The sequence below is a fragment of the Oncorhynchus keta genome, chromosome 11 (assembly GCF_023373465.1).
Source record: "Oncorhynchus keta strain PuntledgeMale-10-30-2019 chromosome 11, Oket_V2, whole genome shotgun sequence".
NCBI lineage: Eukaryota > Metazoa > Chordata > Actinopteri > Salmoniformes > Salmonidae > Oncorhynchus > Oncorhynchus keta.
Window position 1 is genome coordinate 47,782,007 of NC_068431.1, and position 27,677 is coordinate 47,809,683.

General features: G+C 64.3%; 1 long non-coding RNA gene and 1 pseudogene across 1 annotated transcript; one reads left to right on the plus strand and one right to left on the minus strand.

Moving 5' to 3' along the window:
* LOC118390411 (voltage-gated potassium channel subunit beta-2-like) overlaps positions 1–27,677 on the plus strand; it is a 99,596-nt pseudogene that overhangs the window by 56,698 nt on the left and 15,221 nt on the right.
* Positions 17,518–24,893, minus strand: LOC127906195 (uncharacterized). Its single transcript, XR_008060617.1, has 3 exons — positions 24,682–24,893; positions 18,189–18,425; positions 17,518–17,559 (listed from the first exon to the last, which is right to left on the minus strand). It is a non-coding gene; the product is annotated as an uncharacterized LOC127906195 (long non-coding RNA).

Below are 27,677 nucleotides of genomic sequence, written 5' to 3' on the forward strand. Positions count from 1 at the left end.
CTGGCCTGGCCTAGCCCTGGCCTGGCCTAGCCTGGCCTAGCCCTAGCCCTGACCTGGCCCTGGCCCTGGCCTGGCCTGCCCTGGCCTGGCCCTAGCCTGGCCTGGCCTGGCCTGGCCTGACCTGGCCCTGGCCTGGCCTGGCCTGGCCTGGCCTGGCCTGGCCTGGCCCTGGCCTGGCCTGGCCCTGGCCTGGCCTGAGCCTGGCCTGGCCTGGCCTGGCCTGGCCTGGCCTGGCCCTGGCCTGGCCTGGCCTGGCCTGGCCTGGCCTGGCCCTGGCCTGGCCTGGCCTGGCCTGGCCTGGCCTGGCCCTGGCCTGGCCTGGCCCTGGCCTGGCCTGGCCTGGCCCCTGGCCCTGGCCCTGGCCTGGCCTGGCCTGGCCTGGCCTGGCCTGGCCTGGCCTGGCCTGGCCCTGGCCCTGGCCTGGCCTGGCCTGGCCTGGCCTGGCCTGGCCTGGCCTGGCCTGGCCTGGCCTGGCCTGGCCTGGCCTGGCCTGGCCTGGCCTGGCCTGGCCTGGCCTGGCCTGGCCTGGCCTGGCCTGGCCTGGCCTGGCCTGGCCTGGCCTGGCCTGGCCTGGCCTGGCCCTGGCCTGGCCTGGCCCTGGCCTGGCCTGGCCCTGGCCTGGCCCTGGCCTGGCCTGGCCTGGCCTGGCCTGGCCTGGCCTGGCCTGGCCTGGCCTGGCCTGGCCTGGCCTGGCCTGGCCTGGCCTGGCCTGGCCTGGCCTGGCCCTGGCCCTGGCCTGGCCTGGCCTGGCCTGGCCTGGCCTGGCCTGGCCTGGCCTGGCCTGGCCTGGCCTGGCCTGGCCTGGCCTGGCCTGGCCTGGCCTGGCCTGGCCTGGCCTGGCCTGGCCTGGCCTGGCCTGGCCTGGCCTGGCCTGGCCTGGCCCTGGCCTGGCCTGGCCTGGCCTGGCCTGGCCTGGCCTGGCCTGGCCTGGCCTGGCCTGGCCTGGCCTGGCCTGGCCTGGCCTGGCCTGGCCCTGGCCTGGCCTGGCCTGGCCTGGCCTGGCCTGGCCTGGCCTGGCCTGGCCTGGCCTGGCCTGGCCTGGCCTGGCCTGGCCTGGCCTGGCCTGGCCTGGCCTGGCCTGGCCTGGCCTGGCCTGGCCTGGCCTGGCCTGGCCCTGGCCTGGCCTGGCCTGGCCTGGCCTGGCCTGGCCTGGCCTGGCCTGGCCTGGCCTGGCCTGGCCTGGCCTGGCCCTGGCCCTGGCCTGGCCTGGCCTGGCCCCTGGCCTGGCCTGGCCTGGCCTGGCCTGGCCTGGCCTGGCCTGGCCTGGCCTGGCCTGGCCTGGCCTGGCCTGGCCTGGCCTGGCCTGGCCTGGCCTGGCCTGGCCTGGCCTGGCCTGGCCTGGCCTGGCCTGGCCTGGCCTGGCCTGGCCCTGGCCTGGCCTGGCCTGGCCTGGCCTGGCCTGGCCTGGCCTGGCCTGGCCTGGCCCTGGCCTGGCCTGGCCTGGCCTGGCCTGGCCTGGCCTGGCCTGGCCTGGCCTGGCCTGAGCCTGGCCTGGCCTGGCCTGGCCTGGCCCTGGCCCTGGCCCTGGCCTGGCCTGGCCCTGGCCTGGCCTGGCCTGGCCTGGCCTGGCCTGGCCTGGCCTGGCCTGGCCTGGCCTGGCCTGGCCCTGGCCTGGCCTGGCCTGGCCTGGCCTGGCCTGGCCTGGCCTGGCCCTGGCCTGGCCTGGCCTGGCCTGGCCTGGCCTGGCCTGGCCTGCCCTGGCCTGGCCTGGCCTGGCCTGGCCTGGCCTGGCCTGGCCTGGCCTGGCCTGGCCCTGGCCTGGCCTGGCCCTGGCCTGGCCTGGCCTGGCCTGGCCTGGCCTGGCCTGGCCTGGCCTGGCCTGGCCTGGCCTGGCCTGGCCTGGCCTGGCCTGGCCTGGCCTGGCCTGGCCTGGCCTGGCCTGGCCTGGCCTGGCCTGGCCTGGCCTGGCCTGGCCTGGCCTGGCCTGGCCTGGCCTGGCCTGGCCTGGCCTGGCCTGGCCTGGCCTGGCCTGGCCTGGCCTGGCCCTGGCCTGGCCTGGCCTGGCCTGGCCTGGCCTGAGCCTGGCCTGGCCTGGCCTGGCCTGGCCTGGCCTGGCCCTGGCCTGGCCTGGCCTGGCCTGGCCTGGCCTGGCCTGGCCTGGCCTGGCCTGGCCTGGCCTGGCCTGGCCTGGCCTGGCCTGGCCTGGCCTGGCCTGGCCTGGCCTGGCCTGGCCTGGCCTGGCCTGGCCTGGCCTGGCCTGGCCTGGCCTGGCCTGGCCTGGCCTGGCCTGGCCTGGCCTGGCCTGGCCTGGCCTGGCCTGGCCTGGCCTGGCCTGAGCCTGGCCTGGCCTGGCCTGGCCCTGGCCTGGCCCTGGCCTGGCCTGGCCTGGCCTGGCCTGGCCTGGCCTGGCCTGGCCTGGCCCTGGCCTGGCCTGGCCTGGCCTGGCCTGGCCCTGGCCTGGCCTGGCCTGGCCCTGGCCTGGCCTGGCCCTGGCCTGGCCTGGCCTGGCCTGGCCTGGCCTGGCCCTGGCCTGGCCTGGCCTGGCCTGGCCTGGCCTGGCCTGGCCTGGCCTGGCCTGGCCTGGCCTGGCCTGGCCCTGGCCCTGGCCTGGCCTGGCCTGGCCTGGCCCTGGCCTGGCCTGGCCTGGCCTGGCCTGGCCTGGCCTGGCCTGGCCTGGCCTGGCCTGGCCTGGCCTGGCCTGGCCTGGCCTGGCCTGGCCTGGCCTGGCCTGGCCTGGCCTGGCCTGGCCTGGCCTGGCCTGGCCTGGCCTGGCCTGGCCTGGCCTGGCCTGGCCTGGCCTGGCCTGGCCTGGCCTGGCCTGGCCTGGCCTGGCCTGGCCTGGCCTGGCCTGGCCTGGCCTGGCCTGGCCTGGCCCTGGCCTGGCCTGGCCCTGGCCTGGCCTGGCCTGGCCTGGCCTGGCCTGGCCTGGCCTGGCCTGGCCTGGCCTGGCCTGGCCTGGCCTGGCCCTGGCCTGGCCTGGCCTGGCCTGGCCTGGCCCTGGCCTGGCCTGGCCTGGCCTGGCCTGGCCTGGCCTGGCCTGGCCTGGCCTGGCCTGGCCTGGCCTGGCCCTGGCCTGGCCTGGCCTGGCCTGGCCCTGGCCTGGCCTGGCCTGGCCTGGCCTGGCCTGGCCTGGCCTGGCCTGGCCCTGGCCTGGCCTGGCCTGGCCTGGCCTGGCCTGGCCTGGCCTGGCCTGGCCTGGCCTGGCCTGGCCCTGGCCTGGCCCTGGCCTGGCCTGGCCTGGCCTGGCCTGGCCTGGCCTGGCCTGGCCTGGCCTGGCCCTGGCCTGGCCTGGCCTGGCCTGGCCTGGCCTGGCCTGGCCTGGCCTGGCCTGGCCTGGCCTGGCCTGGCCTGGCCTGGCCTGGCCTGGCCTGGCCTGGCCTGGCCTGGCCTGGCCTGGCCTGGCCTGGCCTGGCCTGGCCTGGCCTGGCCTGGCCTGGCCTGGCCTGGCCTGGCCTGGCCTGGCCTGGCCTGGCCTGGCCTGGCCTGGCCTGGCCTGGCCTGGCCTGGCCTGGCCTGGCCCTGGCCTGGCCTGGCCCTGGCCTGGCCTGGCCTGGCCTGGCCTGGCCTGGCCCCTGGCCTGGCCTGGCCTGGCCTGGCCTGGCCTGGCCTGGCCTGGCCTGGCCTGGCCTGGCCTGGCCTGGCCTGGCCTGGCCCTGGCCTGGCCTGGCCTGGCCTGGCCTGGCCTATTTTGGCCTGGCCTGGCCCTGGCCTGGCCTGGCCTGGCCTGGCCTGGCCCTGGCCTGGCCTGGCCTGGCCTGGCCCTGGCCTGGCCCTGGCCCTGGCCTGGCCTGGCCTGGCCTGGCCTGGCCTGGCCTGGCCTGGCCTGGCCTGGCCTGGCCTGGCCTGGCCTGGCCTGGCCTGGCCTGGCCTGGCCCTGGCCTGGCCTGGCCTGGCCTGGCCCTGGCCTGGCCCTGGCCTGCCTGGCCTGGCCTGGCCTGGCCTGGCCTGGCCTGGCCTGGCCTGGCCTGGCCTGGCCTGGCCTGGCCTGGCCTGGCCTGGCCCTGGCCTGGCCTGGCCCTGGCCTGGCCCTGGCCTGGCCCTGGCCTGGCCTGGCCCTGGCCTGGCCTGGCCTGGCCTGGCCTGGCCCTGGCCTGGCCTGAGCCTGGCCTGGCCAGCCTGACCTGGCCTGGCCTGGCCCTGGCCTGGCCTGGCCTGGCCTGGCCTGGCCTGGCCTGGCCTGACCTGGCCTGGCCTGGCCTGGCCTGGCCCTGGCCTGGCCTGGCCTGGCCCTGGCCTGGCCCTGGCCTGGCCTGGCCTGGCCTGGCCTGGCCCTGGCCTGGCCTGGCCTGGCCCTGGCCTGGCCTGGCCTGGCCCTGGCCCTGGCCCTGGCCTGGCCTGGCCTGGCCTGGCCTGGCCTGGCCTGGCCTGGCCTGGCCCTGGCCCTGGCCTGGCCCTGGCCTGGCCTGGCCTGGCCTGGCCTGGCCTGGCCTGGCCTGGCCTGGCCTGGCCTGGCCTGGCCTGGCCTGGCCTGGCCCTGGCCTGGCCTGGCCTGGCCTGGCCTGGCCCTGGCCTGGCCCTGGCCTGGCCTGGCCTGGCCTGGCCTGGCCTGGCCTGGCCTGGCCTGGCCTGGCCTGGCCTGGCCTGGCCTGGCCTGGCCTGGCCTGGCCTGGCCTGGCCTGGCCTGGCCTGGCCTGGCCTGGCCTGGCCTGGCCTGGCCTGGCCTGGCCCTGGCCTGGCCTGGCCTGGCCTGGCCTGGCCTGGCCTGGCCTGGCCTGGCCTGGCCTGGCCTGGCCTGGCCTGGCCTGAGCCTGGCCTGGCCTGGCCTGGCCTGGCCCTGGCCTGGCCTGGCCTGGCCTGGCCTGGCCTGGCCTGGCCTGGCCTGGCCTGGCCTGGCCCTGGCCTGGCCTGGCCTGGCCTGGCCTGGCCTGGCCTGGCCTGGCCTGGCCTGGCCTGGCCTGGCCTGGCCTGGCCTGGCCTGGCCTGGCCTGGCCTGGCCTGGCCTGGCCTGGCCTGGCCTGGCCTGGCCTGGCCTGGCCTGGCCCTGGCCTGGCCTGGCCTGGCCTGGCCTGGCCCTGGCCTGGCCTGGCCTGGCCTGGCCTGGCCTGGCCTGGCCTGGCCTGGCCTGGCCTGGCCTGGCCTGGCCTGGCCTGCCTGGCCTGGCCTGGCCTGGCCTGGCCTGGCCTGGCCTGGCCTGGCCTGGCCTGGCCTGGCCTGGCCTGGCCTGGCCTGGCCTGGCCTGGCCTGGCCTGGCCTGGCCTGGCCTGGCCTGGCCTGGCCTGGCCTGGCCTGGCCTGGCCTGGCCTGGCTGGCCTGGCCTGGCCTGGCCTGGCCTGGCCTGGCCTGGCCTGGCCTGGCCTGGCCTGGCCCTGGCCTGGCCTGGCCCTGGCCTGGCCTGGCCTGGCCCTGGCCTGGCCTGGCCTGGCCTGGCCTGGCCTGGCCTGGCCTGGCCCTGGCCTGGCCTGGCCTGGCCTGGCCTGGCCTGGCCTGGCCCTGGCCTGGCCTGGCCTGGCCTGGCCTGGCCTGGCCTGGCCTGGCCTGGCCTGGCCTGGCCTGGCCTGGCCTGGCCTGGCCTGCCCCTGGCCTGGCCTGGCCTGGCCTGGCCTGGCCTGGCCTGGCCTGGCCTGGCCTGGCCCTGGCCTGGCCTGGCCTGGCCTGGCCTGGCCTGGCCTGGCCTGGCCCTGGCCTGGCCTGGCCTGGCCTGGCCTGGCCTGGCCTGGCCTGGCCTGGCCTGGCCTGGCCTGGCCTGGCCTGGCCTGCCCCTGGCCCTGGCCTGGCCTGGCCTGGCCTGGCCTGGCCTGGCCTGGCCTGGCCTGGCCTGGCCTGCCTGGCCTGGCCTGGCCTGGCCTGGCCTGGCCTGGCCTGGCCTGGCCTGGCCTGGCCTGGCCTGGCCTGGCCTGGCCCTGGCCTGGCCCTGGCCTGGCCTGGCCTGGCCTGGCCCTGGCCTGGCCTGGCCTGGCCTGGCCTGGCCTGGCCTGGCCTGGCCTGGCCTGGCCCTGGCCTGGCCCTGGCCTGGCCTGGCCCTGGCCCTGGCCTGGCCTGGCCTGGCCTGGCCTGGCCTGGCCTGGCCTGGCCTGGCCTGGCCTGGCCTGGCCTGGCCTGGCCTGGCCTGGCCTGGCCTGGCCTGGCCTGGCCTGGCCTGGCCCTGGCCCTGGCCTGGCCTGGCCTGGCCTGGCCTGGCCTGGCCTGGCCTGGCCTGGCCTGGCCTGGCCTGGCCTGGCCCTGGCCTGGCCTGGCCTGGCCTGGCCTGGCCTGGCCTGGCCTGGCCTGGCCTGGCCTGGCCTGGCCTGGCCTGGCCTGGCCTGGCCTGGCCTGGCCTGGCCTGGCCCTGGCCTGGCCTGGCCTGGCCTGGCCTGGCCTGGCCTGGCCTGGCCTGGCCTGGCCTGGCCTGGCCCTGGCCCTGGCCTGGCCTGGCCTGGCCTGGCCCTGCCCCTGGCCTGGCCCTGGCCTGGCCTGGCCTGGCCTGGCCTGGCCTGGCCTGGCCTGGCCTGGCCCTGGCCTGGCCTGGCCTGGCCTGGCCTGGCCTGGCCTGGCCTGGCCCTGGCCTGGCCTGGCCTGGCCCTGGCCTGGCCTGGCCTGGCCTGGCCTGGCCCTGGCCTGGCCCTGGCCTGGCCTGGCCTGGCCTGGCCTGGCCTGGCCTGGCCTGGCCCTGGCCTGGCCCTGGCCTGGCCTGGCCTGGCCCTGGCCCTGGCCTGGCCTGGCCCTGGCCTGGCCTGGCCTGGCCTGGCCCTGGCCCTGGCCCTGGCCTGGCCTGGCCTGGCCTGGCCTGGCCTGGCCTGGCCTGGCCTGGCCTGGCCTGGCCCTGGCCTGGCCCTGGCCTGGCCTGGCCTGGCCTGGCCTGGCCTGGCCTGGCCTGGCCTGGCCTGGCCCTGGCCCCTGGCCTGGCCCTGGCCTGGCCTGGCCTGCCTGGCCTGGCCTGGCCTGGCCTGGCCTGGCCTGGCCTGGCCTGGCCTGGCCTGGCCTGGCCTGGCCTGGCCTGGCCTGGCCTGGCCTGGCCCTGGCCTGGCCTGGCCTGGCCTGGCCTGGCCTGGCCTGGCCTGGCCTGGCCTGGCCCTGGCCTGGCCTGACCCTGGCCTGGCCTGGCCCTGGCCTGGCCTGGCCTGGCCTGGCCTGGCCTGGCCCTGGCCTGGCCTGGCCTGGCCTGGCCTGGCCTGGCCTGGCCTGGCCTGGCCCTGGCCTGGCCTGGCCTGGCCTGGCCTGGCCCTGGCCTGGCCTGGCCTGGCCTGGCCTGGCCTGGCCTGGCCTGGCCTGGCCTGGCCTGGCCTGGCCCCTGGCCTGGCCTGGCCTGGCCTGGCCTGGCCTGGCCTGGCCTGGCCCTGGCCTGGCCTGGCCCTGGCCTGGCCTGGCCTGGCCTGGCCTGGCCTGGCCTGGCCTGGCCTGGCCTGGCCTGGCCTGGCCTGGCCTGGCCTGGCCTGCCCTGGCCTGGCCTGGCCTGGCCTGGCCTGGCCTGGCCTGGCCCTGGCCTGGCCTGGCCTGGCCTGGCCTGGCCTGGCCTGGCCTGGCCTGGCCTGGCCTGGCCTGGCCTGGCCTGGCCTGGCCTGGCCTGGCCTGGCCTGGCCTGGCCTGGCCTGGCCTGGCCTGGCCTGGCCTGGCCTGGCCTGGCCTGGCCTGGCCTGGCCTGGCCTGGCCTGGCCCTGGCCCTGGCCTGGCCTGGCCTGGCCCTGGCCCTGGCCTGGCCTGGCCTGGCCCTGGCCTGGCCTGGCCTGGCCTGGCCTGGCCCCTGGCCCTGCCCTGGCCTGGCCTGGCCTGGCCTGGCCTGGCCTGGCCTGGCCTGGCCTGGCCTGGCCTGGCCTGGCCTGGCCTGGCCTGGCCTGGCCTGGCCCCTGGCCTGGCCTGGCCTGGCCTGGCCTGGCCTGGCCTGGCCCTGGCCCTGGCCCTGGCCTGGCCCCTGGCCTGGCCTGGCCTGGCCTGGCCTGGCCTGGCCCTGGCCTGGCCTGGCCTGGCCTGGCCTGGCCTGGCCTGGCCTGGCCCCTGGCCTGGCCTGGCCTGGCCTGGCCTGGCCTGGCCTGGCCTGGCCTGGCCTGGCCTGGCCTGCCTGGCCTGGCCTGGCCTGGCCTGGCCTGGCCTGGCCTGGCCCTGGCCTGGCCTGGCCTGGCCTGGCCTGGCCTGGCCTGGCCCTGGCCTGGCCTGGCCTGGCCTGGCCCTGGCCTGGCCTGGCCTGGCCTGGCCTGGCCTGGCCCTGGCCTGGCCTGGCCTGGCCTGGCCTGGCCTGGCCTGGCCTGGCCTGGCCTGGCCTGGCCTGGCCTGGCCTGGCCCTGCCCTGGCCTGGCCTGGCCCTGACCCTGGCCTGGCCTGGCCTGGCCTGGCCTGGCCTGGCCTGGCCCTGGCCTGGCCTGGCCTGGCCTGGCCTGGCCCTGGCCTGGCCTGGCCTGGCCTGGCCCTGGCCTGGCCTGGCCTGGCCTGGCCTGGCCTGGCCTGGCCTGGCCTGGCCTGGCCTGGCCTGGCCTGGCCTGGCCTGGCCTGGCCTGGCCTGGCCTGGCCTGGCCTGGCCTGGCCCTGGCCTGCCTGGCCTGGCCTGGCCTGGCCCTGGCCTGGCCTGGCCTGGCCTGGCCTGGCCTGGCCTGGCCTGGCCCTGGCCTGGCCTGGCCTGGCCTGGCCTGGCCTGGCCTGGCCCTGGCCTGGCCTGGCCTGGCCTGGCCTGGCCTGGCCTGGCCTGGCCCTGGCCTGGCCTGGCCCTGGCCTGGCCTGGCCTGGCCTGGCCTGGCCTGGCCTGGCCTGGCCTGGCCTGGCCCTGGCCCTGGCCTGGCCTGGCCTGGCCTGGCCTGGCCTGGCCTGGCCTGGCCTGGCCTGGCCTGGCCCTGGCCTGGCCTGGCCTGGCCTGGCCTGGCCTGGCCCTGGCCTGGCCCTGGCCTGGCCTGGCCTGGCCTGGCCCTGGCCTGGCCTGGCCTGGCCTGGCCTGGCCTGGCCCTGGCCTGGCCTGGCCTGGCCTGGCCTGGCCTGGCCTGGCCTGGCTGGCCTGGCCTGGCCTGGCCCTGGCCCTGGCCTGGCCTGGCCTGGCCTGGCCTGGCCTGGCCTGGCCTGGCCTGGCCTGGCCTGGCCTGGCCTGGCCTGGCCTGGCCTGGCCCTGGCCTGGCCTGGCCTGGCCCTGGCCTGGCCTGGCCTGGCCTGGCCTGGCCTGGCCCTGGCCTGGCCTGGCCCTGGCCCTGGCCTGGCCTGGCCTGGCCTGGCCTGGCCCCTGGCCTGCCTGGCCTGGCCTGGCCTGGCCTGGCCTGGCCTGGCCCCTGGCCCTGGCCTGGCCTGGCCTGGCCTGGCCTGGCCCTGGCCTGGCCTGGCCTGGCCTGGCCTGGCCCTGGCCCTGGCCTGGCCTGGCCTGGCCTGGCCTGGCCTGGCCTGGCCTGAGCCTGGCCTGGCCTGGCCTGGCCTGGCCTGGCCTGGCCTGGCCTGGCCTGGCCTGGCCTGGCCCTGGCCTGGCCTGGCCTGGCCTGGCCTGGCCTGGCCTGGCCCTGGCCTGGCCTGGCCCTGGCCTGGCCTGGCCTGCCTGGCCTGGCCTGGCCTGGCCTGGCCTGGCCTGGCCTGGCCTGGCCCTGGCCTGGCCTGGCCTGGCCTGGCCTGGCCTGGCCCTGGCCTGGCCTGGCCTGGCCTGGCCTGGCCCTGGCCCTGAGCCCTGGCCCTGGCCTGGCCTGGCCCTGGCCTGGCCTGGCCTGGCCTGGCCTGGCCTGGCCCTGGCCTGGCCTGGCCTGGCCTGGCCTGGCCTGGCCTGGCCTGGCCCTGGCCTGGCCTGGCCTGGCCTGGCCTGGCCTGGCCTGGCCTGGCCTGGCCTGGCCTGGCCTGGCCCCTGGCCTGGCCTGGCCTGGCCCTGGCCCTGGCCCCTGGCCTGGCCTGGCCTGGCCTGGCCTGGCCTGGCCTGGCCTGGCCTGGCCTGGCCTGGCCTGGCCTGGCCTGACCCCTGGCCTGGCCTGGCCTGGCCCTGGCCTGGCCTGGCCTGGCCTGGCCTGGCCTGGCCTGGCCTGGCCTGGCCTGCCTGGCCTGGCCCTGGCCCTGGCCTGGCCTGGCCTGGCCTGGCCTGGCCTGGCCTGGCCTGGCCTGGCCTGGCCCTGGCCTGGCCTGGCCTGGCCTGGCCTGGCCTGGCCTGGCCTGGCCTGGCCCTGGCCTGGCCCTGGCCTGGCCTGGCCTGGCCCCTGGCCTGGCCTGGCCTGGCCTGGCCTGGCCCTGGCCTGGCCTGGCCTGGCCTGGCCTGGCCTGGCCTGGCCTGGCCTGGCCTGGCCTGGCCTGGCCTGGCCCTGGCCTGGCCTGGCCTGGCCTGGCCTGGCCTGGCCTGGCCTGGCCTGGCCTGGCCTGGCCCTGGCCTGGCCTGGCCTGGCCTGGCCTGGCCTGGCCTGGCCTGGCCTATTTCCCTGGCCTGGCCTGGCCTGACCTGGCCTGGCCTGGCCTGGCCTGGCCTGGCCTGGCCTGGCCTGGCCTGGCCTGGCCTGGCCTGGCCTGGCCTGGCCTGGCCTGGCCTGGCCTGGCCTGGCCTGGCCTGGCCCTGGCCTGGCCTGGCCTGGCCTGGCCTGGCCTGGCCCTGGCCTGGCCTGGCCTGGCCTGGCCTGGCCTGGCCTGGCCTGGCCCTGGCCTGGCCTGGCCTGGCCTGGCCTGGCCTGGCCTGGCCTGGCCCTGGCCTGGCCTGGCCTGGCCTGGCCTGGCCTGGCCTGGCCTGGCCTGGCCTGGCCTGGCCTGGCCTGGCCTGGCCTGGCCTGGCCTGGCCCTGGCCTGGCCTGGCCTGGCCTGGCCTGGCCTGGCCCTGGCCTGGCCTGGCCTGGCCTGGCCTGGCCTGGCCTGGCCTGGCCTGGCCTGGCCTGGCCTGGCCTGGCCTGGCCTGGCCTGGCCTGGCCTGGCCTGGCCTGGCCTGGCCTGGCCTGGCCTGGCCTGGCCTGGCCTGGCCTGGCCTGGCCTGGCCTGGCCTGGCCTGGCCTGGCCTGGCCTGGCCTGGCCTGGCCTGGCCTGGCCTGGCCTGGCCTGGCCTGGCCTGGCCTGGCCTGGCCTGGCCTGGCCTGGCCTGGCCTGGCCTGGCCTGGCCTGGCCTGGCCTGGCCTGGCCTGGCCTGGCCTGGCCTGGCCTGGCCTGGCCTGGCCTGGCCTGGCCTGGCCCTGGCCTGGCCTGGCCTGGCCTGGCCTGGCCTGGCCTGGCCTGGCCTGGCCTGGCCTGGCCTGGCCTGGCCCTGGCCTGGCCTGGCCTGGCCTGGCCTGGCCTGGCCTGGCCTGGCCTGGCCTGGCCTGGCCTGGCCTGGCCTGGCCTGGCCTGGCCTGGCCTGGCCTGGCCTGGCCTGGCCTGGCCCTGGCCTGGCCTGGCCTGGCCTGGCCTGGCCTGGCCTGGCCTGGCCTGGCCTGGCCTGGCCTGGCCTGGCCTGGCCTGGCCTGGCCTGGCCTGGCCTGGCCTGGCCTGGCCTGGCCTGGCCTGGCCTGGCCTGGCCTGGCCTGGCCTGGCCTGGCCCCTGGCCTGGCCTGGCCTGGCCTGGCCTGGCCTGGCCTGGCCTGGCCTGGCCTGGCCCTGGCCTGGCCTGGCCTGGCCTGGCCTGGCCTGGCCTGGCCTGGCCTGGCCTGGCCTGGCCTGGCCCTGGCCTGGCCCTGGCCTGGCCTGGCCTGGCCTGGCCTGGCCTGGCCTGGCCTGGCCTGGCCTGGCCTGGCCTGGCCTGGCCTGGCCTGGCCTGGCCTGGCCTGGCCTGGCCTGGCCTGGCCTGGCCTGGCCTGGCCTGGCCCTGGCCTGGCCTGGCCTGGCCCTGGCCTGGCCTGGCCTGGCCTGGCCTGGCCTGGCCCTGGCCTGCCTGGCCTGGCCTGGCCTGGCCTGGCCTGGCCTGGCCTGGCCTGGCCTGGCCTGGCCTGGCCTGGCCTGGCCTGGCCTGGCCTGGCCTGGCCTGGCCTGGCCTGGCCTGGCCTGGCCTGGCCTGGCCTGGCCTGAGCCTGGCCTGGCCTGGCCTGGCCTGGCCTGGCCTGGCCTGGCCTGGCCCTGGCCTGGCCTGGCCTGGCCTGGCCTGGCCTGGCCTGGCCTGGCCTGGCCTGGCCTGGCCTGGCCTGGCCTGGCCTGGCCTGGCCTGGCCTGGCCTGGCCTGGCCTGGCCTGGCCTGGCCTGGCCTGGCCTGGCCTGGCCTGGCCTGGCCTGGCCTGGCCCTGGCCTGGCCTGGCCTGGCCTGGCCTGGCCTGGCCTGGCCCTGGCCTGGCCTGGCCTGGCCTGGCCTGGCCCCTGGCCTGGCCTGGCCTGGCCTGGCCCTGGCCTGGCCCTGGCCTGGCCTGGCCTGGCCTGGCCTGGCCTGGCCTGGCCTGGCCTGGCCTGGCCTGGCCCTGGCCTGGCCTGGCCTGGCCTGGCCTGGCCTGGCCTGGCCTGGCCTGGCCTGGCCTGGCCTGGCCTGGCCTGGCCTGGCCTGGCCCTGGCCTGGCCCTGGCCTGGCCTGGCCTGGCCTGGCCTGGCCTGGCCTGGCCTGGCCTGGCCTGGCCTGGCCTGGCCTGGCCTGGCCTGGCCTGGCCTGGCCTGGCCTGGCCCTGGCCTGGCCTGGCCTGGCCTGGCCTGGCCTGGCCTGGCCTGGCCTGGCCTGGCCTGGCCTGGCCTGGCCTGGCCTGGCCTGGCCTGGCCTGGCCTGGCCCTGGCCCTGGCCTGGCCTGGCCTGGCCTGGCCTGGCCTGGCCTGGCCTGGCCTGGCCTGGCCTGGCCTGGCCTGGCCTGGCCTGGCCTGGCCTGGCCTGGCCTGGCCTGGCCTGGCCCTGGCCTGGCCTGGCCTGGCCTGGCCTGGCCTGGCCTGGCCCTGGCCTGGCCTGGCCTGGCCTGGCCTGGCCTGGCCTGGCCTGGCCTGGCCTGGCCTGGCCTGGCCTGGCCTGGCCTGGCCTGGCCTGGCCTGGCCTGGCCTGAGCCTGGCCTGGCCCTGGCCTGGCCTGGCCTGGCCTGGCCCTGGCCTGGCCTGCCTGGCCTGGCCTGGCCTGGCCCTGGCTGCCCTGGCCTGGCCTGGCCTGGCCTGGCCTGGCCTGGCCTGGCCCTGGCCTGGCCTGGCCTGGCCTGGCCTGGCCTGGCCTGGCCCTGGCCTGGCCTGGCCTGGCCTGGCCTGGCCTGGCCTGGCCTGGCCTGGCCTGGCCTGGCCTGGCCTGGCCTGGCCTGGCCTGGCCTGGCCTGGCCTGGCCTGGCCTGGCCTGGCCTGGCCTGGCCTGGCCTGGCCTGGCCTGGCCTGGCCCTGGCCTGGCCTGGCCTGGCCCTGGCCCTGGCCTGGCCTGGCCTGGCCTGGCCTGGCCCTGGCCTGGCCTGGCCTGGCCTGGCCTGGCCTGGCCTGGCCTGGCCTGGCCTGGCCTGGCCTGGCCTGGCCTGGCCTGGCCTGGCCTGGCCTGGCCTGGCCTGGCCCTGGCCTGGCCTGGCCTGGCCTGGCCTGGCCTGGCCTGGCCTGGCCTGGCCTGGCCTGGCCTGGCCTGGCCTGGCCTGGCCTGGCCTGGCCTGGCCTGGCCTGGCCTGGCCTGGCCTGGCCCTGGCCTGGCCTGGCCTGGCCTGGCCTGGCCTGGCCCTGGCCTGGCCTGGCCTGGCCTGGCCTGGCCTGGCCCTGGCCTGGCCTGGCCTGGCCTGGCCTGGCCTGGCCTGGCCTGGCCTGGCCTGGCCTGGCCTGGCCTGGCCTGGCCTGGCCTGGCCTGGCCTGGCCTGGCCTGGCCTGGCCCTGGCCTGGCCTGGCCTGCCTGGCCTGGCCCTGCCTGGCCTGGCCTGGCCCTGGCCTAACCCTAGCCTGGCCTGGCCTAACCTAACCTGGCCTAACCCATACCTAATTTTTGGCCTGGCCCCTGGCCTAACCTTAAACCTTCTTAAAAAACCATATCTTACCTAACCTAAACCCTAACCTTAACCATTCTTAAGCCATACCTAACCTTAACCCTACAGACAGACAGTCCTTTAACCCAACCAACGGGTTAATCTACAAGTGGGCTACCATGGGGCCTACAACTTTGGCCGGCCGCGCCCGTACCCTCCGACCCGCGCGTATATGATGTGGAGTGCAACCCATCCCTTCCCCCCTCCGGTTTCCACGTGTCAGAGATGGAAGTGGATCAACCGACTCAAAACTAGAAACCAAACACTTGGCGAGTCACCGCTGCGTTGCCGGATGTAGGGTATGGACGCAGCAAGCCAAGGAAATGTTATTCCTTACACCTACTGGGATCCTCCCAAATCTGACCCTATACAAGGTTTTTTCCACCCTTGTACCTTCTGGATTGGTTTGATGGTGAACAGGTTTAAAATAAATCTTAGATTACATACCAACTAAAATAACCCTACTCTACTCCTGACCCCTGGATATACACCACCTACACTACCCCCCTTTTTTCAACGAAGAAGACCCCTTCCCCAATATCCCACCTTTTTCCACCGAAGAGGATTCTTCTCAAAGATACAAACCCCCCTCTTTTCAACGAAAGAAGACCCTTTCCCCAATACCCCAACTTTTTCACAGAAGAGGATTCCTCCCAAAGAACCCCTTTTTTTTTTTTCAACAAAGAAGACCCTTCCCCAAATACCCACCTTTTTCCACCGAAGAGGATTCCTCCCAAAGATCCCCCCTTTTTTCATCAACAAAAGAAGACCCCTCTCCAAGATCTTACCTTCCCACCAAAGAGGATTCCACCCCCAGCTAAAGACAAAGACCTTTTCTACAAAGAACTGGATTCACCACACTGACGCAGATGTAAGAGACTTCTTTACCCATCCTGATGACCGTATCTCCAACTTAGGAGCAAAATAATACAAATTACTATATAGGCCCACCACACTCACACCCCTGCACCATACACCCACATACAAAAAACCCCAGAACAATACCAACATCCTACACCAGACCCTCCCCCAGGTAAGTATTCCCCCCTCCCCCCAGGTAAGTCTCTCCCCTTCTGGAGTGGTCCCATCACCTTCGGAGGACAAACATCACTGGATACAGCCAAAAAAGTTTTTCTGGACCCATACCTCCCATTCCCCAAGTGGACGTTAACTAAACAACACGGCCAAATCTACTATATGCCCAGGATCCCAAATGGACGAAAACGCGATGGAAGCTATACTCCGTCAAAAAAGCACCAACTAAAGACGAACAGTTTAGGAACACTTCCAAGCCGGCCAAACTGAAACTACCCCTCAGAAACACTACCTACCACTACCCTTCAACAAAGAAACAAGGTTACAAGTTCCCCACACACCTGGATATGACCAAAGTTCACGACCTTCACTTCAACTCTACATCGCTCCTTTCTGCACTCTAACGCAAACTCCAAAAACGGAAAAAGATGTCCACCACCTTTGAAAGCCTACAGATAGACCTATGGGTCACCTAGAAACTCAACTATAGTCTCATTCGAATCCCACAGATGTCCACCCTACCCCCAACGACTCCTGAAACTACAGAACCTTATCCTGGGTTCCTTCCAGGCCCAAACCCCAACAAGAGCAGACCGCTCCCGACGCTAACACACAAGTCAATGGAGACACAGAGGTCAAACACTACTTTTTCAGAGGAGGATCTAATATACTTCTACTCATCACAGAAACTCCACGTTTGGCTTATTCTGACCCCTTAGACGTCTTGTCTTACCTAAAATTAACCCCACACCTCTGGGACCCCACATCCTATACAGCACCCCAAAAGCAAAGTTCCATCCTTTCCATATAATTCTCCATAGGATTCAATGATAGAGGCTCCCCTACACCTAACAGACGAACAGACGCCTACCCGAAAAAAACGAAAAAATCTCATTGGCCAAGAGACAAGCATGCCTCTCACATGCACACCGCATGCACACCTGGTCCACCAATAGAAACGATCTTTGGCTAAACCACACCCCTATTATTTCCCATAAAAGAGGAGCATCCCTCAGTCTCAGCACCATTAGGGTCGAAGAGACCCCGAAGAGCCTTCAACTGGACAAAGACTCAAGCTGGAACTCTACAAGGACAACCTCTTCCTCAACGGATCTACTGGGCCCTAGCTGTATGCTTACCCCTGAAAAAGACACCTCATCGGGATCAAGATATCAAGCTTGGACTTCACACACCCCTTGGACTGTAGCTATATGCTGCTCCCTAAAAGACACTTCACCAGGATCCAGACATCAAGTTGGGGCCTCATACCCCTAAAGAAGACACCTCATCGGGATCAAGACATCAAGCTGGGACTTCACACACCCCTGGGGCTCTAGCTACATGCTACTCCCTCAAAGACACTTCACCAGGATCCAGACATCAAGTTGGGGCCTCATACCCCCTGGGCCCTAACTATATGCTACCCCCCAAACACCTCACCTGGATCAAGACATCAGCTGGGGCCTCATACCCCTAAAGAAGACACCTCATCGGGATCAAGACATCAAGCTGGGACTTCACACACCCCTTGGGCTCTAGCTACATGCTACTCCCTCAAAGACACTTCACCTGGATCCAGACATCAAGTTGGGGCCTCATACCCCCTGGGCCCTAACTATATGCTACCCCCCAAACACCTCACCTGGATCAAGACATCAGCTGGGGCCCTGTACTCTCTACAGGCATCTCATCGGAACGACTGGGCTCTAGCTATATGCTACTCCCTAAATAAAGACACCTCACCAGGATCTAGATACCAGCGGGCACTCTGCACCTCTCATCCCCTACCCCCTCTCCGCCCTACCCCTTCTCCTCCCGGAGGAAAAGAAGCCTACAGCTTTCCGCTACATCGTTAATTCGGTCTGTACCCTAAACCCCACTACTTCCTCCCCCATATAGGTACTCCTACGACGGACCTTCATAGACCTTCTAGACCTTCGAGCCTCAACCACACATACACCCACATCCTTATTTTTCCGGTCCAAAATACGGCCTTTTTACCGTACTACGACCAAGTGCACCTATTTTTGCACATTTTTTCTCCCTGCCACCTGATGAAGCTGAGCAAAGCAGAAACGCGTCGTGGCTGGGCTGCCCCTAGATCCGTTGTGATGCTGTAAGGAAGGCAGGTTCCACACGGACTTCGGGGGTATCTCCTTTTGGCTACTCAATTTCCTTTGTACTTTTCTCTCTCCTTACTTTCAGTTTTACACAGGGACACACACACGGAAGATCTACAGGACAGCGATGACCCTGGGCACTCTGATGGCTACTCAGACCCCCTACTTCATCACAATACAAGCCCAAACAATTTCGACGGGGCATAGTTATCTACATAGACCCTCTACATTTTTTGAAAGAGACGCACAGAGGGTCCGGCCGAATAAGAGTTTCGACCGGCAACCTAGTCTCATCATAGGATCGTCGCACAGCTTACCCCCACCATACCAGAGGACCCAGAGACCCGGTCATATCCTCATAAGGTTGACATAGGGAAGGGCTCTTTTGGGCAACACAAACCCTCCTAACCTTCCCCCACATCATACCCTGACCAGGGTGATTGAGGGAACGGAGCAGAGGCAGAGTGTTAAGGTGGCCTCTGCATTTTCATCTCCATCCCATACCCAGACCTGGGTGGTATGGAATGTTAATCAGCAGGAACAGGTTCAAACTCTGTTACTACTTACCTCCATACTCTCTTCCCAGTCAACCCCATCTAAACATGGGATTGCTGGGTAGAACCACAGGCTGAATCCCCCAGTTGACCACTAGACCCACACCGTGGGACTCCTGGACCCTCTAGATACCAAAAACAACTGAAAGAAGATACGCACAGAAGGACCACAGATAAAAAGCGTTGACCGGCAGCCCAGTCTCATCATTGGAACGCCGACTTCACCTCACACAGAGACCCCTGTTCAGGCTTCAACTAATGGCACTACAGGCTCCCACCTACTCCAACCACACAGGACAACCCGATCTCACCAACCCAAGATCAACTAAGAACCAAAGACAAAGAAACCCCTCAAAGAAAACAGCTTACCCCCACCATACCAGGGGACCCAGAGACCCGGTCATACCCTCATAAGGTTGACATAGGGAAGGGCTCCTTTGGGCAACACAAACCCTCCTAACCTTCCCCACATCATACCCTGACCAGGGTGATTGAGGGAACGGAGCAGAGGCAGAGTGTTAAGGTGGCCTCTGCATTTTCATCTCCATCCCATACCCAGACCTGGGTGGCATGGAATGATAATCAGCAGGAACAGGTTATAACTCTGTTACCACCTACCCCCATACTCTCTTCCCAGTCAACACCATCTAAACATGGGATTGCTGGACAGAACCACAGGATGAATCCCCCAGTTGACCACTAGACCACAGCCAATCCCACACCGTGGGACTCAGGACCCTCTAGACACCAAACCTCCCATAAACAATTGAAAGAAGAAACAGCACAGAAGGGCCAGCAGATAAAAAAGCGTTGACCAGCAGCCCAGTCTCATCATTGGAACAGGCCGACTTCACCTCACACAGAGACCCCTGTTCAGGCCTCAACTAATGGCACTACAGGCTCCCACCTACTCCAACCACACAGGACAACCCGATCTCACCAACCCAAGATCAACTAAGAACCAAAGACAAAGAAACCCCTCAAAGAAAACAGCTTACCCCCACCATACCAGGGGACCCAGAGACCCGGTCATACCCTCATAAGGTTGACATAGGGAAGGGCTCCTTTTGGGCAACACAAACCCTCCTAACCTTCCCCACATCATACCCTGACCAGGGTGATTGAGGGAACGGAGCAGAGGCAGAGTGTTAAGGTGGCCTCTGCATTTTCATCTCCATCCCATACCCAGACCTGGGTGGTATGGAATGATAATCAGCAGGAACAGGTTATAACTCTGTTACCACCTACCCCCATACTCTCTTCCCAGTCAACACCATCTAAACATGGGATTGCTGGACAGAACCACAGGATGAATCCCCCAGTTGACCACTAGACCCACAGCTAATCCCACACCGTGGGACTCCAGGACCCTCTAGACACCAAACCTCCCATAAACAATTAAAAGAAGAAACGCACAGAAGGGCCAGCAGATAAAAATCGTTGACCAGCAGCCCAGTCTCATCATTGGAACGCCGACTTCACCTCACACAGAGACCCCTGTTCAGGCTTCTACGAAGGGCATAATAGGCCCTCTCCTACTCCGACCACACAGGACAACCCGATCTCACCAACCCAAGATCAACTAAGAACCAAAGACAAAGAAACCCTTCAAAGAAAACAGCTCACCCCCACCATACCAGGGGACCCAGAGACCTTGTCATACCCTCACAAGGCTGACATAGGTACGGACTCCTTTTGGATGTCGCAAACCCTCCCAACCTTTCCTGACCAGGGTGCCTGACGGTACGAAGCAGAGACAGAGTGTTGAGGTGACCTTTGTACTCTCCTTCCTGTCCCATACCCTCCCAAGCCATCTACTCATAGAACCGATCTCCGCTAAAAAGTTCACCTACAGATACCCCAAGGACCGGACTTATCCACGACATTCAGCCCAACAACACACCCAGCTAATAAGCGATACCCTCACCAACCCAGCATCATTGGATCTACGCCTCAAGAATAGGACCGAAAACACAGGAATAAAGATACTGAATGGAACATCAGGCCCCCACCACTACGGCTGGACCACCACTGAGGCTTTCAGTACAGCGGAGGAACGTCCGGACAGACACTGCACCTGCACCTTACACACCCCACATCCCATACAAAAGATAGGGGGTCATTAAGACCACAAAAACAGACATTCAATAGCACCATAGAGTTACCATGCCCATGGACTCTCAATAAATACTTTCTAAAAATAAAAAAAAAAAAAAAAAAAAGGGATATAACTATATATCTATATATAAATATATCACTTTTATTTTCCAAGTTTCTTGAACTCAGGGTTACCATGACCATGGACCTTTTGATGAAAAGAAACTACAAAATATAATCTAAATATCTAAATGTTATATACCTAGAACCTTCACCATCCCACCATCCTTCCAAATCTACCTCACCGAAGATACCCACCAGCACCCCCAACGGACGAGAACCTTTTTTCTCCAACTACTCTGGGGGCACGGTTTTGTCGACTCCCCGCAGCGAGTAGACCCTAAGCAATCAGGCCCAACCATACACCAAGCAAGAAGACGGGAGGAAATGGTAGACCGGACTCCTTCGGGACCCCTCTGGGGCCTGTTGGCAGACCAATCGGCTCAACCCTCCCAGCCCCCTTACACACGGGAGACTCACGTAACGCGCTGGACCACTATCTACCCCAGATTAGATCTGGATTGGCAGTAGGTTCAGTAGCGCGTGTTTCCTCCTAGCGGGTTGGGATACCCAAAAGAGGGGCTTTTGGGTTATGCGCTGCGGCTGGAGGATCGCGTCTGCCGAATAACCCCTGGGGTGCCCAGATGATGTCTGGCGAGGTATCGGACCCCGCAGGGGAATAACCCACTGGGGGACCCCTTACCCCGCCGTACTTAGCCTGGACAACCGAACCATTTTTTACCTGGACTACGAACCAATTCACTGTCTAGGGATGATATACCTCTGGAAACTTTACGATCCTGGAAGGGAGTAATTCCACTGGTCACTATTACCCAAAACCTCTGAATTACCTACGACTGAGATGGTTGGAATGGAAACACCCAATTAACTTCTACTACTGCCGGACGTTTCATACGTAAGCCAGAGAAGGTTTGCCGGTTTCCAAACCCTCCATACACCGACCGAAACACAGGACGTGACTCCAGGGGCGGATGCATGACAACCGTATAGAGGGCTCGCCTTCTGGTCTTTGTCTACTCAAACCACTGGCTGTTATAGACTGACCACTTGACAGGGACACATGGCAACCGACTGAGGTCCGGACCTGCACAAGGTACGCAACTCGATGGTTTTGCCTGATCCTACGCCGAGTATACCCATACAGACCAGCTGGATTCGACTAGACATGGGTTGATTTGGAATTAGGATCCTGGAAGGGAATAACTCCCAATCATACACATGATTGAAAACATCCAGGACCAAAGACTGACGAACACTGAGGTTGATACATAGACAACATGGAGCTAAAGAAGAAGGATCTGAAAGAGAGTAAAAACTCCTAAGTTGCACTATGCTTTCCACCTCCGTTGACACAGCGGACCTGGACATCATGACCATACCACTCGACATGGACACATGGCAACCAACCGAGGACCGTACCTGCATAAGGGACGCAACTCAAGGGCTTTGCCTGATCCTAAGTTGAGGTGACAGACCTACCTAAACTTAACCTTTTCTATACCTTACCCTAACCCTAACCCTAACCTTAACCATCTCAAAACCCATACCTAAACTTAACCCTAACCTTAAACCTTCTTAAAAAACCATATCTTACCCTAACCCTAAACCCTAACCTTAACCATTCTTAAGCCATACCTAACCTTAACCCTACAGACAGACAGTCCTTTAACCCAACCAACGGGTTAATCTACAAGTGGGCTACCATGGGGCCTACAACTTTGGCCGGCCGCGCCCGTACCCTCCGACCCGCGTATATGATGTGGAGTGCAACCCATCCCTTCCCCCTCCGGTTTCCACGTGTCAGAGATGGAAGTGGATCAACCGACTCAAAACTAGAAACCAAACACTTGGCGAGTCACCGCTGCGTTGCCGGATGTAGGGTATGGACGCAGCAAGCCAAGGAAATGTTATTCCTTACACCTACTGGGATCCTCCCAAATCTGACCCTATACAAGGTTTTTTCCACCCTTGTACCTTCTGGATTGGTTTGATGGTGAACAGGTTTAAAATAAATCTTAGATTACATACCAACTAAAATAACCCTACTCTACTCCTGACCCCTGGATATACACCACCTACACTACCCCCCTTTTTTTCAACGAAAGAAGACCCCTTCCCCAATATCCCACCTTTTTCCACCGAAGAGGATTCTTCTCAAAGATACAAACCCCCCTCTTTTCAACGAAAGAAGACCCCTTTCCCCAATACCCCAACTTTTTCACAGAAGAGGATTCCTCCCAAAGAACCCCCCCTTTTTTTTTTTTTTTTTTTTTTTTCAACAAAAGAAGACCCCTTCCCCAAATACCCACCTTTTTCCACCGAAGAGGATTCCTCCCAAAGATCCCCCCTTTTTTTCATCAACAAAAGAAGACCCCTCTCCAAGATCTTACCTTCCCACCAAAGAGGATTCCACCCCCCCAGCTAAAGACAAAGACCTTTTTCTACAAAGAACTGGATTCACCACACTGACGCAGATGTAAGAGACTTCTTTACCCATCCTGATGACCGTATCTCCAACTTAGGAGCAAAATAATACAAATTACTATATAGGCCCACCACACTCACACCCCTGCACCATACACCCACATACAAAAAACCCCAGAACAATACCAACATCCTACACCAGACCCTCCCCCAGGTAAGTATTCCCCCCTCCCCCCAGGTAAGTCTCTCCCCTTCTGGAGTGGTCCCATCACCTTCGGAGGACAAACATCACTGGATACAGCCAAAAAAGTTTTTCTGGACCCATACCTCCCATTCCCCAAGTGGACGTTAACTAAACAACACGGCCAAATCTACTATATGCCCAGGATCCCAAATGGACGAAAACGCGATGGAAGCTATACTCCGTCAAAAAAGCACCAACTAAAGACGAACAGTTTAGGAACACTTCCAAGCCGGCCAAACTGAAACTACCCCTCAGAAACACTACCTACCACTACCCTTCAACAAAGAAACAAGGTTACAAGTTCCCCACACACCTGGATATGACCAAAGTTCACGACCTTCACTTCAACTCTACATCGCTCCTTTCTGCACTCTAACGCAAACTCCAAAAACGGAAAAAGATGTCCACCACCTTTGAAAGCCTACAGATAGACCTATGGGTCACCTAGAAACTCAACTATAGTCTCATTCGAATCCCACAGATGTCCACCCTACCCCCAACGACTCCTGAAACTACAGAACCTTATCCTGGGTTCCTTCCAGGCCCAAACCCCCAACAAGAGCAGACCGCTCCCGACGCTAACACACAAGTCAATGGAGACACAGAGGTCAAACACTACTTTTTCAGAGGAGGATCTAATATACTTCTACTCATCACAGAAACTCCACGTTTGGCTTATTCTGACCCCTTAGACGTCTTGTCTTACCTAAAATTAACCCCACACCTCTGGGACCCCACATCCTATACAGCACCCCAAAAGCAAAGTTCCATCCTTTCCATATAATTCTCCATAGGATTCAATGATAGAGGCTCCCCTACACCTAACAGACGAACAGACGCCTACCCGAAAAAAACGAAAAAATCTCATTGGCCAAGAGACAAGCATGCCTCTCACATGCACACCGCATGCACACCTGGTCCACCAATAGAAACGATCTTTGGCTAAACCACACCCCTATTATTTCCCATAAAAAGAGGAGCATCCCTCAGTCTCAGCACCATTAGGGTCGAAGAGACCCCGAAGAGCCTTCAACTGGACAAAGACTCAAGCTGGAACTCTACAAGGACAACCTCTTCCTCAACGGATCTACTGGGCCCTAGCTGTATGCTTACCCCTGAAAAAGACACCTCATCGGGATCAAGATATCAAGCTTGGACTTCACACACCCCTTGGACTGTAGCTATATGCTGCTCCCTAAAAGACACTTCACCAGGATCCAGACATCAAGTTGGGGCCTCATACCCCTAAAGAAGACACCTCATCGGGATCAAGACATCAAGCTGGGACTTCACACACCCCTGGGGCTCTAGCTACATGCTACTCCCTCAAAGACACTTCACCAGGATCCAGACATCAAGTTGGGGCCTCATACCCCCTGGGCCCTAACTATATGCTACCCCCCAAACACCTCACCTGGATCAAGACATCAGCTGGGGCCTCATACCCCTAAAGAAGACACCTCATCGGGATCAAGACATCAAGCTGGGACTTCACACACCCCTTGGGCTCTAGCTACATGCTACTCCCTCAAAGACACTTCACCTGGATCCAGACATCAAGTTGGGGCCTCATACCCCCTGGGCCCTAACTATATGCTACCCCCCAAACACCTCACCTGGATCAAGACATCAGCTGGGGCCCTGTACTCTCTACAGGCATCTCATCGGAACGACTGGGCTCTAGCTATATGCTACTCCCTAAATAAAGACACCTCACCAGGATCTAGATACCAGCGGGCACTCTGCACCTCTCATCCCCTACCCCCTCTCCGCCCTACCCCTTCTCCTCCCGGAGGAAAAGAAGCCTACAGCTTTCCGCTACATCGTTAATTCGGTCTGTACCCTAAACCCCACTACTTCCTCCCCCATATAGGTACTCCTACGACGGACCTTCATAGACCTTCTAGACCTTCGAGCCTCAACCACACATACACCCACATCCTTATTTTTCCGGTCCAAAATACGGCCTTTTTACCGTACTACGACCAAGTGCACCTATTTTTGCACATTTTTTTCTCCCTGCCACCTGATGAAGCTGAGCAAAGCAGAAACGCGTCGTGGCTGGGCTGCCCCTAGATCCGTTGTGATGCTGTAAGGAAGGCAGGTTCCACACGGACTTCGGGGTATCTCCTTTGGCTACTCAATTTCCTTTGTACTTTTCTCTCTCCTTACTTTCAGTTTTACACAGGGACACACACACGGAAGATCTACAGGACAGCGATGACCCTGGGCACTCTGATGGCTACTCAGACCCCTACTTCATCACAATACAAGCCCAAACAATTTCGACGGGGCATAGTTATCTACATAGACCCTCTACATTTTTTGAAAGAGACGCACAGAGGGTCCGGCCGAATAAGAGTTTCGACCGGCAACCTAGTCTCATCATAGGATCGTCGCACAGCTTACCCCCACCATACCAGAGGACCCAGAGACCCGGTCATATCCTCATAAGGTTGACATAGGGAAGGGCTCCTTTGGGCAACACAAACCCTCCTAACCTTCCCCCACATCATACCCTGACCAGGGTGATTGAGGGAACGGAGCAGAGGCAGAGTGTTAAGGTGGCCTCTGCATTTTCATCTCCATCCCATACCCAGACCTGGGTGGTATGGAATGTTAATCAGCAGGAACAGGTTCAAACTCTGTTACTACTTACCTCCATACTCTCTTCCCAGTCAACCCCATCTAAACATGGGATTGCTGGGTAGAACCACAGGCTGAATCCCCAGTTGACCACTAGACCCACAGCCAATCCCACACCGTGGGACTCCACCCTCAGATACCAAAAACAACTGAAAGAAGATCGCACAGAAGGACCACAGATAAAAAGCGAGGACCGGCAGCCCAGTCTCATCATTGGAAACGCCCTTCACCTCACACAGAGACCCCTGTTCAGGCTTCAACTAAAACAACTGACAACCCGATCTCACCAACCCAAGATCAACTAAGAACCAAAGACAAAGAAACCCCTCCAAGAAAACAGCTTACCCCCACCATACCAGGGGACCCAGAGACCCGGTCATACCCTCATAAGGTTGACATAGGGAAGGGCTCCTTTGGGCAACACAAACCCTCCTAACCTTCCCCACATCATACCCTGACCAGGGTGATTGAGGGAACGGAGCAGAGGCAGAGTGTTAAGGTGGCCTCTGCATTTTCATCTCCATCCCATACCCAGACCTGGGTGGTATGGAATGATAATCAGCAGGAACAGGTTATAACTCTGTTACCACCACCCCCATACTCTCTTCCCAGTCAACACCATCTAAACATGGGATTGCTGGACAGAACCACAGGATGAATCCCCCTTCCACAGCTAATGGGACTCCAGGACCCTCTAGATACCAAAAACCTGAAAGAACCTACAGAAGGACCCACAGAACAGCAGGCATCTTCCCTAAGGAAACGATCAACTGACAGAAAACAGCTTACCCCCACCATACCAACAACCCGATCTCACCAACCCAAGATCAACTAAGAACCAAAGACAAAGAAACCCCTCCAAGAAAACAGCTTACCCCTCAAAGAAAACAGCTTACCCTCACCATACCAGGGGACCCAGAGACCCGGTCATACCCTCATAAGGTTGACATAGGGAAGGGCTCCTTTTGGGCAACACAAACCCTCCTAACCTTCCCCACATCATACCCTGACCAGGGTGATTGAGGGAACGGAGCAGAGGCAGAGTGTTAAGGTGGCCTCTGCATTTTCATCTCCATCCCATACCCAGACCTGGGTGGTATGGAATGATAATCAGCAGGAACAGGTTATAACTCTGTTACCACCTACCCCCATACTCTCTTCCCAGTCAACACCATCTAAACATGGGATTGCTGGACAGAACCACAGGATGAATCCCCAGTTGACCACTAGACCCACAGCTAATCCCACACCGTGGGACTCCAGGACCCTCTAGACACCAAACCTCCCATAAACAATTAAAAGAAGAAACGCACAGAAGGGCCAGCAGATAAAAATCGTTGACCAGCAGCCCAGTCTCATCATTGGAACGCCGACTTCACCTCACACAGAGACCCCTGTTCAGGCTTCTACGAAGGGCATAATAGGCCCTCTCCTACTCCGACCACACAGGACAACCCGATCTCACCAACCCAAGATCAACTAAGAACCAAAGACAAAGAAACCCTTCAAAGAAAACAGCTCACCCCCACCATACCAGGGGACCCAGAGACCTTGTCATACCCTCACAAGGCTGACATAGGTACGGACTCCTTTTGGATGTCGCAAACCCTCCCAACCTTTCCTGACCAGGGTGCCTGACGGTACGAAGCAGAGACAGAGTGTTGAGGTGACCTTTGTACTCTCCTTCCTGTCCCATACCCTCCCAAGCCATCTACTCATAGAACCGAGCTCCGCTAAAAGTTCACCTACAGATACCCCAAGGACCGGACTTATCCACGACATTCAGCCCAACAACACACCCAGCTAATAAGCGATACCCTCACCAACCCAGCATCATTGGATCTACGCCTCAAGAATAGGACCGAAAACACAGGAATAAAGATACTGAATGGAACATCAGGCCCCCACCACTACGGCTGGACCACCACTGAGGCTTTCAGTACAGCGGAGGAACGTCCGGACAGACACTGCACCTGCACCTTACACACCCCACATCCCATACAAAAGATAGGGGGTCATTAAGACCACAAAACAGACATTCAATAGCACCATAGAGTTACCATGCCCATGGACTCTCAATAAATACTTTCTAAAAAAAAAAAAAAAAAAAAAATAAAAAATAAAAAAAAAAAAAAAAAAGGGATATAACTATATATCTATATATAAATATATCACTTTTATTTTCCAAGTTTCTTGAACTCAGGGTTACCATGACCATGGACCTTTTGATGAAAAGAAACTACAAAATATAATCTAAATATCTAAATGTTATATACCTAGAACCTTCACCATCCCACCATCCTTCCAAATCACCTCACCGAAGATACCCACCAGCACCCCCAACGGACGAGAACCTTTTTCTCCAACTACTCTGGGGGCACGGTTTTGTCGACTCCCCGCAGCGAGTAGACCCTAAGCAATCAGGCCCAACCATACACCAAGCAAGAAGACGGGAGGAAATGGTAGACCGGACTCCTTCGGGACCCCTCTGGGGCCTGTTGGCAGACCAATCGGCTCAACCCTCCCAGCCCCCTTACACACGGGAGACTCACGTAACGCGCTGGACCACTATCTACCCCAGATTAGATCTGGATTGGCAGTAGGTTCAGTAGCGCGTGTTTCCTCCTAGCGGGTTGGGATACCCAAAAGAGGGGCTTTTGGGTTATGCGCTGCGGCTGGAGGATCGCGTCTGCCGAATAACCCCTGGGGTGCCCAGATGATGTCTGGCGAGGTATCGGACCCCGCAGGGGAATAACCCACTGGGGGACCCCTTACCCCGCCGTACTTAGCCTGGACAACCGAACCATTTTTTACCTGGACTACGAACCAATTCACTGTCTAGGGATGATAT